General features: G+C 35.0%; 1 protein-coding gene across 3 annotated transcripts in view; it reads left to right on the top strand.

Annotated features, from left to right (window-relative positions):
- The window catches only part of Bche (butyrylcholinesterase), a 56,794-nt gene that overhangs the window by 26,868 nt on the left and 11,993 nt on the right, over positions 1-17,933 (top strand). The gene's annotated exons all lie outside the window — the stretch shown is intronic.

Genomic DNA, 17,933 nt, shown 5'->3' with positions numbered 1-17,933 from the left:
CCAATCTAAAAGACTATTTTTCCAATCTTTAGTTTTTTTGTAAGTATATTATATATATATTAATCATCTACAAGTAGGATTAATTTAACTTTTCCCTTTTATTTGTATCCTTTCTATTTCTTTCTCTTACCTTATTACTCTAGTTAAGAATTGCAGTTCTATGTTGTGTAAGAAGGATAGAGAAACTGGTTGTGATGGAGAGACTGGTCATCTCAGTTCAAACATGGAGGAAATATTTTCAGTGTGTCCCCAGGTAGGACATTGTTGGGAGCAGGCTTGCCATGTAGACTTTTTGTTAGACTGAAATTTGTTTCTCCAACTCCTTAGTACTTCTCAGCTTTTCTCATGAAATTTCATTGAACTATGTCAGAGGTTTTTTTTTGTCAGTCCTGGGGCTTGAACTCAGGGCCTGGGCACTGTCCTTGGATACATTCTCAAGGCTACTGCTCTGCCACTTGAGCCACAGTGCCACTTCTGACTTTTGCTGAATATTTGGTGCCCAGAAATCGAATCCAGGGCTTTGGGTGCTAGGTAAACACTCTACCTACTGGCCCAGGTTTATGTCTTTATTGTGTTTATATTCCATATTGTTTTTGTTTATTCATTTGTATTTGTGGAATGATCCTTGATTAGATTCCCTTGGCTTCAACTAATCAGATCCTAACATATACTCTTTTATTAAAAAGAAACATTGAATCTTTTCAAGGTATAATATATTGTATTGTAATGTTTTGCTGTGAAATGTGGCAATATTATAGTTTGGGCTAATTAGCAATGTATTTTCTACTTTTTGAAATTAGTATGAGTTTCTTAATGGTACAATGCAATCGTTTCTTATAGCAGCATAAATCTAAAATAAGATGACAAAAACATACCAAAATATTCTCCATGTGTAGGAAATCCTTTCACTGTTTCTTTGTGGCTTTAACCTGTGTATACCAACTGATTGATCTTCCTCATTACCAAAATGTGAGATCCAGAATGATCATCATTTTCCTGTGTGTTATTACCACAGTTATTTTTCTATTCCCTGCAACATAAAAGGGTACATAATAGGTACACCAAAAGTTATGGCTCAATAAATGAGTAAATAATCAATAGATTATTTTCCTCTCCTCTGTTTCCATATCTCACGGTTAGATTTCTTTCTTTCTCTTTCCCTTTTCTTTTGCTAAGTCATCATGTTTGTTGCCACAACATAAGTGCTAGGTGTACACTCTTGAATTTTTTCCGTCTTTGCAAATGTCCACTTTCATTCATACCTCCTCAAAAAGCCCAATGTTTGCTATTTAAATTTTTGTTCTATTCTATATCAGCTAATGTTATCAGTTAAACCTTCAAAATATAATAATTTAGATCTTACTATCTTCAAAGTGCTGCATCTAAGGTAAGCTGTTAAGGAATCTTTTCTGCTTTTTTATTTTTTATTGTAATTAATAAAAGGGTTACATGATATTTGCCATATAGAAGGTGCATTAATTCACATACATTGATACCCTTTCACATGTCTTAGTCTTTTCTGCTTTTTCACAATAGTCTTTACCCCTTGGGACACCTTTCACTGTCTACGTTTTATTTCCCTCATTTTTGGAATGATATTTTCAAATGGCAAACTCATTCTTATCCTAGCCAGTATAATAATTCTCCAGCGATGCCTCATTTTGAATAAAATAGACTCTAAATACCTTATTATTTACAAGAGCCCATTCTGATGACAGTTGGCCTTGGTTGAAATTCTCTCCCTGTTCTTGCTGGTTTGACCTCTTAATTTGGCCACAAATTAAATGGCAATGAATAAACAAGCTCTGTGTATTTTAAATAACTACATTACAGTTCAATTGCTTTTAAGTAAGAGTCTGGTTGCAAATTCGGTAGTGTTAAGCCATGAATCATTCATCTCCACTTTCTAAGTGTAGTGCAGTAACATGAAGGGTTCCCAGGTCTTCTGTGAACCAGAGAGCAGAGGGTTTTGTGGAATCTGGGAGGGTTATGGGCCGTGCTGTGAATTGGAAGGGGAAGATGACACAATATATGTGGAATGAGCAGAATGTCATAAGTGGAGCTTCCCAAAATGCTCAGAGTTAAAGAATATGAAAAGAGACATGTGAGTCGCCATGTATGAGAAAAATTAAGGCAGGTAAAATAATCCAATAATCCTTTTCAAGATTCCAGGAATTTTTTTTTTTTTGTGCCAGTCCTGGGCTTGGGCTCAGGGCCTGAGCACTGACCTTGAGCTTTCTCAAAGCTAGAACTCTACCACTTGAGACATAGCACCACTTCTGTTTTTGTTTTTTTTTTCTATGTATGTGGTACCCAGGAATTGAACCGGGTCATGGTGCATGCTAGGCAAACGGTCTACCACTAGACCAAACTCCCGGCCCCCAGGAAATTTTAAAGTTTGAAAATCTGGAAATAATTCACATTAGAAGGTATGAATCTAAACATACACTTATAGATCTCTTATTTCCAGGAAACCTAAAATTTCCTTTTAGCTTTTCCAAGAAAAGCCCTTTTTTTAAATTTCCAGCTTACTATAATGAACTATGAGGAAATTATTAGAGGAAGATGCTTTTGGTTTAAAGCTCATGGTACCAGATATATCAATCTGTGTATCTGTAATCATATTAAAATCTATTCTACATGTCATCATGAAAACTTTTCCAGTTGGTAATATGTATGTCCTTTTAAGTATAGTGATGAAAATGTGCATAGAGATATAGGAAAGTAGTCACTAGAATTGGAGGCTATAGTTGAAAGGGGTAATTCACTGTTTCCATGTTCTTGTCTCTTTTCTCCTTGTTACCATTGTAGTTTGTATTTATCCAATGCCTTATTTAAATTCAAGGAAGTTTAAATAGTTTGCAACATGTTTATGCCTTCTTGGTGAATACTTGATGAAAAAAAGCATTGCTATCTCTGTTGTAGAAATAAAACCGGAGATTATTGCAGTGTAGGTAAATGTTCTCAATGCAAAGCAATGCATGTCATTTGTAACATATACTTTGGCCATCTTGAATATTAATTATAAAATTGATTTCATTTTATCTTTGATGATTCTGTGATCTCACCTCTCTGATGGAATGTATTTTAAGCTTTCTAATGTCAAAACCTTTTTTTCCACTGTATAGTTTGTTTTCCTAATTTATCCATATCTCTGCAATTACATATTCAAATAAAAAATTAAGTTGTATCATTTATTTAGTTTATTTTTTTTGGTCATGGAGCTTGAACTCTGGCCGAGGCATGGTCTCTGAGCTCTTCAGCTCAAAGCTACCACCCTATCCCTGGGCCTGGGTGCTGTCCCTGAGCTCTTCAGCTCAAGGCTACCACCCTACTCAAGAGCCACAGCCCCACTTCCCATTTTCTAGTGATTAACTGGAGATAAGAGTCTCTTGGCTTTGCATTGCCCAGGCTGGCTTTGAACTGTGATCCTCAAATCTCAGCCTCCTGTGTGGCTGGTATCACAGGTGTAAATCACAAGCCCACGCCCGGCCTAAAACATTAAGTTGTATCTTATCAGAGAAGTATTTATGTTTCTCTCATTACAAAACAATGCAAAAAATAACTAAAATTAAGCTTTTGTAGCATTTCATCATATTTTTGACAAAAATTTATGCGTTTCCAAGGTATACCTTGTTGCAGCTTATTGCAGTTATTGAATGATATATTGCATAAAATAATTCTGCAAAATTTTATTCAACATATCATCCTTGGATGTGAGAGGCAAGATTTGTGTTGGACTTTGCTACAATTAGCAAGTTGTTCAGAAATCCCATTTGTCACTGTGGATAACGAAGAGCCCTGAGGAATTGCCTGAGCTTTATTTAGCACTTGCAGGTGGAGGGAAGTCAGATTGTCCATCCATCTCACATTTCCATTTCCAAGTAAAAGACCAGAAGACAGCAGCCAGGATAGACAGGAAGGAAAGCTGCCATTCAACATCCTTCTTAGCTTCAGGTCACAAGTCCGATCTCATTCTGTTGCCAGTTCCAAATGACTTCATGTCTTTATTGATATTTGGTAATCTTCATTGTCTTTTTCTTTTCTCATGGACAATGTTTATAATATCTGAATTTTTTTTACCAGTTCTCACTATTCATTTATTTGATGAGTCTCTGAATGAAGAGAATTCATCGTCAATGTGCAAAGACAGGATCTTCGTACAGCTGGGGATAGACAATTCAGCCAATGAATGAAAAACAACATCAGAAAAAAATAGTTTATTGTTCTGCTGTGACTTTATAAACAGCAATAGGATCGTAACCATCCTGACATAAATCACCAAAAAAGATCACTTCATTTTCTTGAGTTGAAGTGGGAAATTTAGTCTGTAGAGTAGAACTGGTATGTTTAGGGGAATACAGAAAAATATATTAGGTTTCAAGTATATCACTGACATAATTTATTCAAAGGCAATTTGGTACTTCATGGTTAGTACAGAGCAGTTACCTTCTGGGTAAAATGTTCAGTGAGAAAACTTTTAGCTTACTATTTGAAAAGGATATTTTGGTTTGAAAAGTTAAATAACATGAATAACTAGAATTCTCATGCATTTAAATACAGGTTTTTCTTACTGGAAAGATTTAGTAATGAATATAATTTCAGCTAATAGAAGTACTACCATCAGCAGGTGCAGACTTTTGTTACCAAATGTCAACACATCAATTCAGAATGGATGCATGTGTATACTCCAGTGAGAATGAAACCCAAGCTGGGCTGGGAGCTTGTGGCTCACGTCTGTAATCCTAGCTACTAGGGAGACTGCTCATGGTTTGAGGCCAACCCAGGGAGAAAGGTTCATGAGGCTTGTATCTTCAGTTAATTACAAGAAAATTCCAAAATGGATCTGTGACTACAGTGGTACAGTGCTAGCCTTGAGGAAAAAAATTCTCAGAGATAGCATCCAAGCCCTGAATTCAAGGCCCTAGGAATCACACACACACACACACACACACACACACACACACACACACACACACATTATGTGTTGATGCTAAGTTTTGACATAAGAGCCTCTTGTTGCTTGAATGGACCCACAGCACTTGAGCCATGTCTCTAGCCTTGGATTTTGCTGGTTCATTGGAAATGGAACCTCTCCAATGGTTCTGACTTGTGATCCTGGATCTCAGCATCCTGACCATCTGGATTACAATTACAATCATAAGGCATGAAATTTCTATCACATTTATTTCTAAAAGAAAAATAAAATCATTAAAATGATGATAATAAAATGAAGAAAAACTGCATAGTTAACTGAAATAAGGTAAAGTTAGACAACTTTGTTTTAAAATGCTTTCCTGTTTACATGGTTATAGAATAACTTGATGAGAGATAATTAGATATGTGCCATTGTAAATTTTTGAATAATAGAAAATATAGATTAATTTCAGTTGATTATTCATCCAATAACTAGAACTACTGAAACATAGAATGATATTTTTAATAGTAATTAGATATAAATTAACACAAACATAATTACATTGACATAGTGCTCTCTGTATAGGGAGAGAAAGATATATATGTGTGTATATATATATATATGTACTATAAACTTATGTAAATATATATTATGCATATACAAATGCATTTGTTCCTATAGGAATGTTTTCATAATATAGCTTTTATATCTGTATATGTATATCACATATATGCATACATATACATTAGTAACAATTTATATTAACATAAATCTATCAACCAAAACTCTATATCTATAATTCTCTGTATATATACATTGTACATGCATATATAAATATCATGTATTTATGCCTATATTGTGTTTTTATAAGAGATTTTATATAGGTATATTGGCAAGTATTTATGTATATGTGTATCTTCATATATGTGTCATATTAATATGTCTATATACAAAATCTCTATCTAGCTATTATGTATATCTATATATAGCTACATACATATATACTAAATAATTGCACTTGGTCCATTTACTTGTGTTTCCATACTACAGATTTAACATTATTTAGTCAAATGTTTCTACCAGCTTTACTATAAAGTATTAAAGTATCCTGAATTGATTGTTAAAATAAATTAAATGTGATTAAGTTATCACTGTGAAAACTTAACCAATTTGGTTTGCATTCTGCCCATAGATGCACCAATTTGGTTGGCATTCTGCACAGGGATGTATAGATACACCTTTTGCTACAACCCTCACCCCCCTCCCAAATTGCATAGTTTGTTTCCAATGTAGTGTCAAGAGAGTATCATTGTTGCATTAATTCATCCTTTGTCCTACTGTTTCTATTATTTCTGTTCCCTTGCACGAATCTGATATGCCTATTAATAAGACAAAGTGTACAGTAGATGGAAACAGAGAGGGGCTGCATAAAGAATGTAATAAGAATCTTTGTTTCCATAATTTGGAGTTTAAGATGATGTGCTTCATTATACATGGTTCCTATGCTCTCAGCAATTGAAATATTGAGAGCGCCTGTAAAGAATATCTTAGGCATAATCTAGTTATTACAAATAAGAGAAATGATGAAATCTACTTTTCCTTGCTCCAGGCGAATTTCACTCAATATAGCTTTTTTTCCAGGTCTTCCCATTTCCTTGTGAATGGGATAATGCCATTCTTTCTGATGGAAGCATAGAACTCTGTTGTGTATATTTATCACATCTTCTTGATCCATTCCTCTACTGAAGGGCATTTGAAGTAAGTGCTCTGCTCACCTTATTATGTAAAAATCCATTCGAACCAGATCACTGGAGGGAGATGCCCTGGAATTCATGGTTGCTTCCAAATCAGACTGATCCTCTGCTGCCCCAAGAAAACAAAACTGGGTCTAAATCTACAGCATCCACACATTTAGAGATTTAGGTGAGGCATAGCAAGAACTTGTCAAGCTAATAAGGAAGAAAAGAAAGAAGAAAAGGAGGGAAAAGGGGAGTGAAGGAGGGAAGAAAGAAAGGAGAGGGGTGGAGAGATGGAAAATAATGAATAATGAAAGGGAAAGTTTTAGCTTCTTTTTAAATCGATCTGATATTCAGCCCATTTTATATTCTGGCGAGCTGGAGCAACTGAACATTGCCTGGTATGCGCTCAGCCTCTCCAGCTAATTACACAAAGCCTTCTATTTGAACACTGTGGAGGGAAGAAAAAAGAGTAAACGTACAGTTCTTGAAAGCTTTTCTCATCCACCACACCAGCAGCATACTAAAGAACTAAGAGATATTTTCTCTGGCAATCCTCAGCCCTCTGGTGGATAGGCAAAAAGATGCTCCTTTCAGCCTCTTTGCTACAGGAGAAAGGAATGGGGTCAACCATCAAATTGTAATCAACTTGTTTCCACCATATCTTGCTGTTTTAGTGAAGCATGTATGACAGTGCAGAAACCTGTTTGATATAATAAAATTTAAACATTATCAGAGAAAATGGGCTTCAGAATAGACATAGATTATCTAGTTACACATTAAAGAAAACTAAGAAATAGGTTGGAAGGTTTTGATTTAGTTTAAAAAGAGAAACATTTTGGAGTCTGTTACAGGCTTTCTTTTTTTTAATCTATTGTTTTCTTAAATGTAATTCAGTTAGGCAACATTACAAGATGGATTAGAAAAAATGAATTGCAATAAAATAAGTTTTGTCACACTGAAAGGGACTAAGGGAGTTGAAATTCACAACAGTATTCATAGCAATCCTGAAGCTAATGAAAGAAAATCATGAGTTTCTGGATAGCCTGATCTAGCACACTCTCTCACAGCAAACAAAATGCAAATAAAAACAACAATCAAGCAAACAGAAATTTAATCTTTTATGCAGGTTTAGGTTTCCTGTGTGCAGCTTTCCTCTCTTGAAATGAATTCTTTCTTCCATGTAAAACACCCCTTTTAATAGAAAAAGCACTAAAACACTTGGTTAAACTTTACAATAAGAGGCCTTTGCTTATTGTTACTTCTAAATCTTGATTCCTCATGTCTCCATTAAAACTGTTATTAATTATTCTTAAATTACATGATTATATACAGTTAAATATGTCTTGCCTTTCTAGGACTTAAAGTGTAATCTCATAGAGCTAACTAAAGCTAATAATTATCTCAATTTTTCTTAGAAAGCTTAACAAGTAGATGTGATTTAACATTTGATCCTTTTTTTTTTTTTCCGTCAGTTGTGGGGCTTGAATTCTGGGCCTGGGCACTGTCCCTGAACTCTTCAGCTCAAGGCTACCAATTGAGCCACAGCCCCACTTTGCTTTTCTGGTAGATAATAGGAGACTTTCATGCCCAGCTTGACTTTGAACCATGATCTTCAGATCGCAGCCTCCTAAGTATCTGAAATTACAGGGATGAGTCACCAGAGCCCAGCTTGATCCAAGTTTTTGACATGGCCATAGAAATTGGTATATTTTCAATACTCTTCTTTATCTCCTTGCTCTTCACCTTTCTCTTCCACTTTCCTTCCCTTTCTTTTCTTATCTTTCCCTTCGTTTGAGATATCAGTGTCTTCTCACATCCCTTCCTTCCTTTGCCATTCTTTTCCTTCCCTTTCCATCTCCCTTTCTTGCTTTCTTCCTTCTCTCTCTCTCATGGAAAAGATGTTTTATGGTGTCTCTATGAAATTAAGAATGTATTCCATTCTGTTATTTAGGAAAGATAAAATGATAAAACTTTAAGAAACAACCTGAATATGAACTGTACTCACATGTTATATTTAAATCTAAGATTTTATATATAGTGCATTGCTGAACAATGGAAAATTGCTTAGGTATTCATTCTTACAATTCTGTCCTTCTGTGTACCTAGATTCATGCATAAAAGAACATGCCTTAATCTTCAACTAAACAAGAATGCTAACAAACTAATGACTCTGGGGTATTGTCCTGCATCAATTATTTCTCTTTTTTCATATTTTGCAATAGAAATATCAGGTCATATGAGGAAACACATAGCAGAGAACTAAATTTAGATATTTGCAAAACAGGTGATTTACATTGCAAATGATGTATTTATAAATGCTGTCTCTGAATAATTACATTTTTATGTGGTCTATATTGCTTTAGTTAATAATTCTGCCATTATTTATTCAGAGGAAAATTGAATCATCATTAACTGTATTCCAACGTATCAGTGAGTCAAGAATGAAGACAGACATGGGACCTGGAAAACTAAATTAATTTCCATTGAGAGCATGTTTAAGAACAACATCAATGTTTTTAATGTTCAGTCCTTCCTATTTTCTATGGGATACTATGGTCAAGTGTTAGCTATTGCAGGACACTTGATGAATCAATTCATATGACTGTTTAAGATATTAATGTCAATATAATGATGCTTCCACATCTCTTTCCCTTCCCCAGTATGTGAAACTAAAGGGAAGTTTTATTCTGCAACTTATTCCTAAGAAAGTTTGATTTTATTTTGGTCGGTCATGAGGTTTGATCTCTGAGCCTGGGTGCTGTCCCAGAGCTCTTCAGCTCAAGACTACAAATCTACCCCTTGAGCCACAACACCATTTCCAGTTTTCTGGTGGTTAATAAAAGGTAAGAGTCTCATATTTGTCATAATCAGTAGAAACCTTTGGCTCTCCTAGCAGAGATTTACAATAGAGCAAAATCCAGATACATAAGGCCATATAGGATGATGCTAAATGAAAGGACCTCCAGGATATAGAAACAAAAGCAATATAATGAGTGGTTGTTGACCTTATTGAATTATGTTATCTTTCATCTGTTTTGCTGTCCCTCGGTTATCTCATATGGTTACAGTATTTTACCTTGTTATCTGATATATTGTATATATATTTAGTTGATTATTTGAAATAGGATAGGGAAGGGGGAAAGCAAGATGAAGGGCAGGGGTAGGGGGAGGGCAATGGGGACCAAGGCATGGAAAGGGTATCATGTTTGTGAAGTAATGCACTTTCTTTCTGGTGAATATAATGTAACCCTTCTATTAATTACAATAAAATATACTTTAAAAAAAGAATCTCATGATCTTTTGTGCCAGGGCTGGCTTTGAACCACAATCCACAGATCTCTGTCTCCTGCTGAGTAGCTAGAATTACAGGCGTGATCCACTGGCACCTGGCGAAAACATAAATTTTTGATTAACACTGAACTGATCCAACATTCACCAAAATTTCTAAAGGCCTTTCAATCAGCTTTTAAAAATAGTTTTATTTTCTTCAGATAGATGTACAAAGGAGTTGTTCAATAAAGCATTTATGAATGTATATGTGTGATAGCTGCTGAGAATATGAAAAGAGTTGTGATCCTCTCCAAATCACAAAATACAGTTATCTTCTTGGCATTGTTGTAGTATGTTATCTTAATGCGATACAGTATTAGTTATATAGTATTAGGAAGTTATTTTTAATTGCTTAGGGGATTTCAAATATTCAAACTGTAAAATATATCTCCCTACATAGATTTCCCTGTGTGTTTGTGATCTGTGTCTGAAGCATTGAGATTTTGTATCTGCCAAAAATAGACTCATTGAAATCATAACTGTCAATGTGAAATTACTGGGGATGGTGCTTTTTAGCGATGAGTCGCTCCTGAAGGTAGAACTTTCCAGAGTGGAATTATGCTCCCTGAATCTGGGTAAGAGAGCAGATATCTTCCCTGTCTGCCAACAGGGAACAGGGGAAGAAGATGGCTAAGACTCAGGGACTGGGTGGGTGGTTACCAGAAAATAAATCAATCTTCTATTGCTGCAGTAATGTAGTTCCCAGTCTCCAAAAGTGAGAGGAATAAATTTCTGTTGTTTACAGGTAACTTGAGTAATGTGACTATTCTATAGCACACACAATAGATTGTGTGTGTCAAGATGCATATATGTATAGGAAGAAAGATATTTGAATTCCCCATTTGACTATAAAGATTATTGTGGAAGCTTGTAGAAGGACATGAATTTCAATACATGAAGTTTGGGAAGATAGGCATGCTGAATGCATTGCCTGTGGACTCAAATGGTGGCAGCACTTCAGTCACAATTTTGTCACTTGGATAGAATGTCATGGTATCTAGTGCATTTTAGCTGATTATATGATTAGAAAAAATGTTATAATTAATTCATTTAATTTTAACAGTTATCTTTGGTTAGTTACAAATCTGAAAAGATCCTTGAACGTTTAAGTAAGTTAAAAACAATAGTCATCCTTGGTAAAGTAATAAAATATTAGCGATAAGCAATTTCTCTAGAAAGAATCAAATGGTGATACCCAATTTAGTTGAGGAGCAAAGTTATTTTACTATGATTTCCTTATACAAAATAAGGAAGAGGGGCCTGGAGTTTGGCCTAGTGCTTAAAGTGCTTGTCTAGCATGCACGAAGACCCGGGTTCGATTCCACAGTACCACATACATAGAAAAAAAAAGCCGGAAGTGGTGCTGAGGCTCAAGTGGTAGAGCTCTAGCCTTGAGAAAAGTCCAAGGACAGTGCTCAGGCCCTGAGATCAAGCCCAGGACTGGCAAAAAAAAAAAAAAATAAGGAAGAGAAGATGACCTTGGGCTCAATAGAACTTTATTCGTCATTTTCTATTTTTAGAGAACATTGTTTCACCTGGTTTAATTTTGAATATTCCTCTAAAGCTACTGAGTTAAAGGATTGTTTGTAAACTGATAGGTTTTGGGGGAAGTGATTAGACCATGAGAACTCTAATCTCATCAGTGGATTAATCCACTGAAAGGTCCACAATGAGCTGCCATTTTGTGGAAGTGGTGAAGCTAGGATGTCAGGAAGGGGTAGGGAAAAGGAAGTAGGCTTTGAACAATGAGCATGAGCTCAGACTAAGTACTCTTCTTCCTGAATTGTGCTCTTTCCTGTTCCTTGGCTCTCACCAAGATAAAGTGACCAGCCTCTTATAACACCCACACCCACCCCCCCCACCCCCCCCCACACACACTACCACCAAGGCCCTGTCCTAAATTGGGCCCAAACAAATGGAGCCAGCTGATCATAGGTTGAACCAGGAACCAAAAATATCCTTTTCTCCTTTAAATTATTTTCTTATTTTATCAAAGTATCAGAAAGCTCACCAGCACAGCTATGTATGTCAGTAGATTTTCCTGAAACACATTATACTATGAGTTCATTGTGTCCCTAAATACGAAGTGTGAATTTGTTTACTATGTGAAAATTATTTTGTCTGTTCCTTATGTAAATATGTCAAAATAAAGCTAGAAATGTGTGAATATTTTCATTAGCGGATACCACTTCAATCCTGATAATAACTAAAAGCCTCATAATTCTTTATATTCAGTTTGTACTCAGTGGCTTCCTGATTTTTTTCTAGTAACACTAAATCTCCACATTTCACTTTTTCAATGTGCATTTTTGGGCACAGAGTATAAACTATTTTATTAATTGTTTTATTGGAATAATTATGGTAAAACTATAGGAAATCTGTATTAATTATCCCAGATATCTGATTCCCACAGTAAAAAAAAATGTTTAAAAGCAAAATTCCACACCTTTGAATAGGTCTCAACTTTCATGAAAAGAGAAAAGTAATTGTCTATTAAACCTGCATTTCCATTTGTGCTTTTTATTAATTTTTTTCAATATTTATATTACTTTTCTGTGGTTGTACAAAAAAGTTGCCATTTGCCAAAGCAGTTTATGAATATAGTGTACCTTGTCCATCATTACCCTTTTCAACATTCTCATTCACCTCTCCAAATCTACCACTTCCCTTACTTATCTTCATTTTAGGATGTGTACTTCATTTAGGTTGTGTACATTTGGGAGGTGTACTTAACTACTTTACGTAGTTGTACAAAGGATTTACCATTTAATAAGGCAGCTTATTGATACAGTCAATCTTCATCAATTTTTTTCTTATTCTCATTTCTATTCTGCTTCTGTTCTATTTCTTGCCTATTTATTATGAGATAGGCCTCACTCAACAGTATGCTCAGACTTCTGCACACTTCCTACTCTTGCCTAAGCATCAAACTAGCACATGGCTGGAAAGCTTAGCTCCTTGTTGCTAATGATTACTCTTTCTAGTTGAGACAATTCTGATCTTAAGGTTACCAGATGGGCAGTACTACTGTGAATACAAAATCATCCCTGTTCCCTTTAGGAGAAACTACCAGGTGTGATGTGATAGTAAATGTTCAGAGAGAACCTAACCTAGGGAGGATGAGATGAGGAGATGGCAGAGGTAAGAGAGCCCTTCAAGTAAAAACTTGTGAGATTTCATTTCAAACAATACCTGGGGAAAGGCAGTGAGAATCTCTCATCTACAGATTAGTAAGTCAGGATGCCCCAGGAACAAAGCAAGACCCAGTGTCAAAAACAACCAAAGCAAAAAGGGCTTGATTTATGTGCTGGAGTAAATTCCTAGAAAGAACAAGACCCGAGTTCAGTCTTCACTGTGGATAGAAATATAAATCTTTTTTTTTCCCAGTACTGGGGCTTGAACTCAGGTCTGAGCACTGTCCATGGGGTTTCTCAAGGCTAGAGCTCTACCACTTGAGCTACAGCACCACTTCTGGCTTTTTCTATGTATGTGGTACCAAGAAATCGAACCCGGTTCTTCGTGAATGCTAGGCAAGCACTCTACCGCTAGGCCAAACTCCCAGTCCTAGATATAAATCTTTCTAGAATGTGACATTGAAAAGACTAAAGGCCAAAGCCAGTAATATGTGTGAAAACAGTAGAATTCATCTAACAGAGGTTAATGGTGGAATGGGACTAACCAGAGGCAGTGCGGTGAAAGGGGGGTGGGGAGGATTTGGGTGATGGGTACCAGCAGTACTACATGATAGCTACACAGGACTAAGAAGGTAGGGTTTGGTGTGAGACAGGACGGAGATTGTACATCACAGTTATATCTCGTGAATCTCACAAACTAGAGCAATTTTTTTATTTTACCATGTAGACCTAGCAGAAGTTTGAAGAGCCAGCTATGTTTATCCTGGCAGATATTTAAGTTATATTGTTTGTATTGAAATATCCCACTCTACTCTATCAATGTATTTTTTTCTTACACTTCAGTATTAAAAAATCTCGCCGGTGTGTGGCCTAGTGGTAGAGTGCTTGCCTAGCATGCACGAAAACCCAGGTTCAATTTCTCAGTACCACAGACATAGAAAAAAGCTAGAAGTAGTGCTGCGGTTCAAGTGGTTGAGCTCTGGCCTTGAGAAAGCCCAAGGACAGTGCTCAGACCCTGAGTTCAAGCCCCAGGACTGGCAAAATAAAGTTAAAAAGGCCGAAGTCTGTATTACATATGCTGTATCTCACCAAAAGTTCACACACCGAAGAGTTTGAACTTCCTATCATCTTTGTTGTATTTCTATCATATCAAGTAGTTACCGTATGGCACTTATTTTCATTGCTGATGTTGTACATTGTCTATAAATCTCATACAATGAAAATGTAAAAATAAAGGAAATTTTATCGGTTGAATTTCCTGAGCTATGAGTAAAATTTGATACAGTAGGTACTCAATAAATACTAGCTGAACTAATAATTCTCTTAAAGACCCTCTCTTTCTTAAATAAGCAACGTATTTATTCATGGTATAAGTGGACTATGAACCATAAATATTTTCATATATACATATATATAATTATTCTTCCTATCTCCTGTCAGCCCTCTTGGGAAAAATGGAACATTTAAACTGGATTTTTCAATTCAAAATGAATGACCAGGCTGTGGTTTAACTCTTGTGACATTTTTAAGTACAGAGAAATATATCTACTTTGAAACCAGTTATATAACTTCATTAGATGTGGTACTATAATTGCAACTAGAATTAGAAAATAATTAAAATAAGTTATAAATTAATTTTATAAATAAATTACATATCTTTGGATTCTTGCTTTATCCCTTTTGTGTACTGGGGTTTGAACTCACAGCATACTTGCAAGTGATAAGTAAGTGCGTTACCTCTTGAGCCATCATACCACATCCAATTATGCTTTGTATATATGATCTTGTCTTATACTTTATATATATATATATATATATATATATATATATATATATAATGTCTGATGTCCCACTGCTACCTTGTCTGTTTGGACATTGATCCTGGTACTTCTCCTGTGGCTAGGACCCCAGGCACATACTACAACACCCAGCTTGAGTTGAAATAACTTACTTTTTTTGCCTGGCAGATTTCAATGACCCTCATGAGCTCAGTCTCCCATTCCTTGGGATCATAAACACTCCAGCACCATCCTCATCTCCAGAATCTTAATAAAAAATGAGCTTAATCCTCATGTTAAGACGGACTTATTATCTTAAAAACCTTACTAAGTGAAGACTTATTTTGTTTTATACTGTGCTCAATTTTATTTGTGCATTTTACATTTTTAAATGTATATGTTATTGTTATTGTGGAGGTTATAAACAGAGGGTAGTAGTTACATGAGTTGGATAAGGAGCACAATTCTTTTTGAAACATGTCTCCCATGCCCTTGCAGTTTTTTTCCTCTCATTCCCATCCACAGTATATTTATCACTGCACGCTAAATAAATCCATGTCCTTTTTCATGAATCTACTTAAAAATGAATTGTTAATTATATGTCACATATCAATGACAGGCAAAGAATTTAACATTAGCAAAGATGTTATAACTTTTCTCTTATTTATTTAAGTAGGCTGTCTCAGCCTACTTAAGGAAAAAGGTTATTAGGTGATTTTTTCAATCCTTTAGTGCATTATTTTAAAAAGACAACTAGAAATAAAACATAAACTGCATTTCTTGAAATATTTTGTACATAAGCATTTTGAACAGAGCACATTTTAGAAAAACAGCACATTCAAAAGGTTTTTCTGTATATTTTATATTTAAGATTAGAATTTAAATGTTTCAGAATCACATATCTGAGAAATATGCTCCCTTTTGTAAGTTTTTAATTCATAGGGACAGGCAGAGAAATATATCTCCTTATAAGCGGTAAATTCTAAGGAGATTTCTTCAAATGATAGATTAAAATGTTGTATCTCTCCACTAGCTGCTTGAATCATGTATTCTGAAAAGTACATTTGCATAGGTAAAATTCTGCAGGCAGAGGAGTTTTATAATCTATGAGTTGCAGTGTAGAATGTCATAAGATTTCATAAAACAAAGTTGGTTAAATGAGCACTGGCAGTGCCGTTAGAAGTATGTTTTGGACAAGTCATCTCTCTTTCAGTCACCATTTGCAGAAGGCAGAAATGACTGAGCACTTAGAATAATGCCCTAATTTATTTAAGCTAGAATTGAAGGAAAGTTGGAGCATTAGGAAATAAGAGTTGCTATACTGATTCAAACCAATGGTTCTCATGGTTTCATATCCAACCTCCAGCAGCTGTGCTTCTTAGTTTCTATAGCTAAATGGAGGTGGAGAGAGAGAATGCATCCTTCTCCTAGGAAAGGGTACCATCTGTGATCAGAAGAATTTTCTTCTTGACCTCTCAAATAATTCCCTAAAGCAGGAGCCATCAGTCCTACAATGATATTGCTTTAGCCTGAATGACTCTGGTTATTAATAATCCTTATTAAATCATCCAATTCCTATGTAAAACCAACTGCTCTATCAGGATAGTATTTATCTCTAATGCTCCTCAGTTCATGGTTGACTGTGCCTGTTTATGTGATAAAATACTAATTTATGAGGCTAATTCAATACCAAATTCTTGACAGTAAAGTCTGTTTCTAGATAACCATGCTATCTGTTTCCCTTCTAAACCTTACTGCATGCAAAGGAGTGCTTCCCCCTAAGTTGTATATGCTAAAGCTTCTCTCACATTGGATTCAATTAGTAATATACAGGTGCTAGGGGAATCATGAAAAATTTGCCTGATAAACTTCTACAAATGTCCTAGAAAACTTTAGTTTACCTTATATGATAATTCTTAAGGTCATATGAATGGAAAAGAAATGAATCACTAAATCACACAGGATTGTGTTCATGAACACAATGAAGCAGATATTATTCTAAGAATCACATTCACATAAATATTTCTAAAATAATATATTCACAATACTTTTGATGACAAAAATTCCCAAAGCTAATACAATCCTACCAAACAATTGTCCTAAGCTGTAAGACCCTCATATAAAGAAAAGATTGTTGTAAATATAGAACAGGAGATTTTAAAACTTAGTACCAAGAATACTAATTATCGTTATTTTAATTGAGAGAGCTTCCTAATTTGTTTCTCATCAGGACAGAGAAATGTTCCCTTCTCTGAAAATTTGTGACAATTCCTTAAGTGTTCTTGCTTATAATTTCCCTGTGGAAATTATGTGTCTCCCAAATGTATTAATACATATAGGTCTAGATTAATATATAATTCAACAATAATAATAACATTAATAATAATTATTATAACTGTAAACATTGAGGAAAAAGAAAGAAGGAAAAAAGGGCTTTGTGCATTTCATTTTCATGACTGCAGTAATAATTTTGAAATACTGTAAAGGTATGAATCAAGTAGATCACCACACAACATTTCCTAATATATTTAGACCACTGTGCTGGGGAAAGGAAGGAATTCAAGAGCTCATATTTGGAGGAAAAGAGGAAACAGGGGAGAGGATGTCACAGAGAACCCACTCATTATTTTGACAGGTTTGTTAGTGGAACATTTGAAAATGAGTTCAAGAATAGGGCTGCAACCTTCTTTTTTAACCTTGATCTGATTATGGGAGGTCTCCAATTGAAGTTTTCATTAGGGAGCCATACAATTATAATCATCTCAGTTGAAAGGACCAATTCCTAAAATAATGACTTTATTGTATAATAAGATGTACAACCACTTTCCTATTTAGGCAATATTGGCAAGAATGAATCGAATGAAATAGAATAAGTTATATTCAGTAGATGTTCTAATATCTATTGTGAAAACAGTGGGTCTAGGCCAAGAGGGAAAAAAATGGCAGAAAAGCATATTGCCTTTATTTGACTATGTTTCAGTGTGCATCATGAAATATTTTATTGAAATTGAAGACGTTTTATACTCCTAAACTA

The sequence above is a fragment of the Megascapheus bottae genome, chromosome 1, assembly GCF_031878675.1.
Source record: "Megascapheus bottae isolate mThoBot1 chromosome 1, mThoBot2.hap1, whole genome shotgun sequence".
NCBI lineage: Eukaryota > Metazoa > Chordata > Mammalia > Rodentia > Geomyidae > Megascapheus > Megascapheus bottae.
The sequence above is the reverse complement of the archived record's forward strand: the minus strand, read 5'-3'. Positions and strand labels throughout refer to the sequence as shown.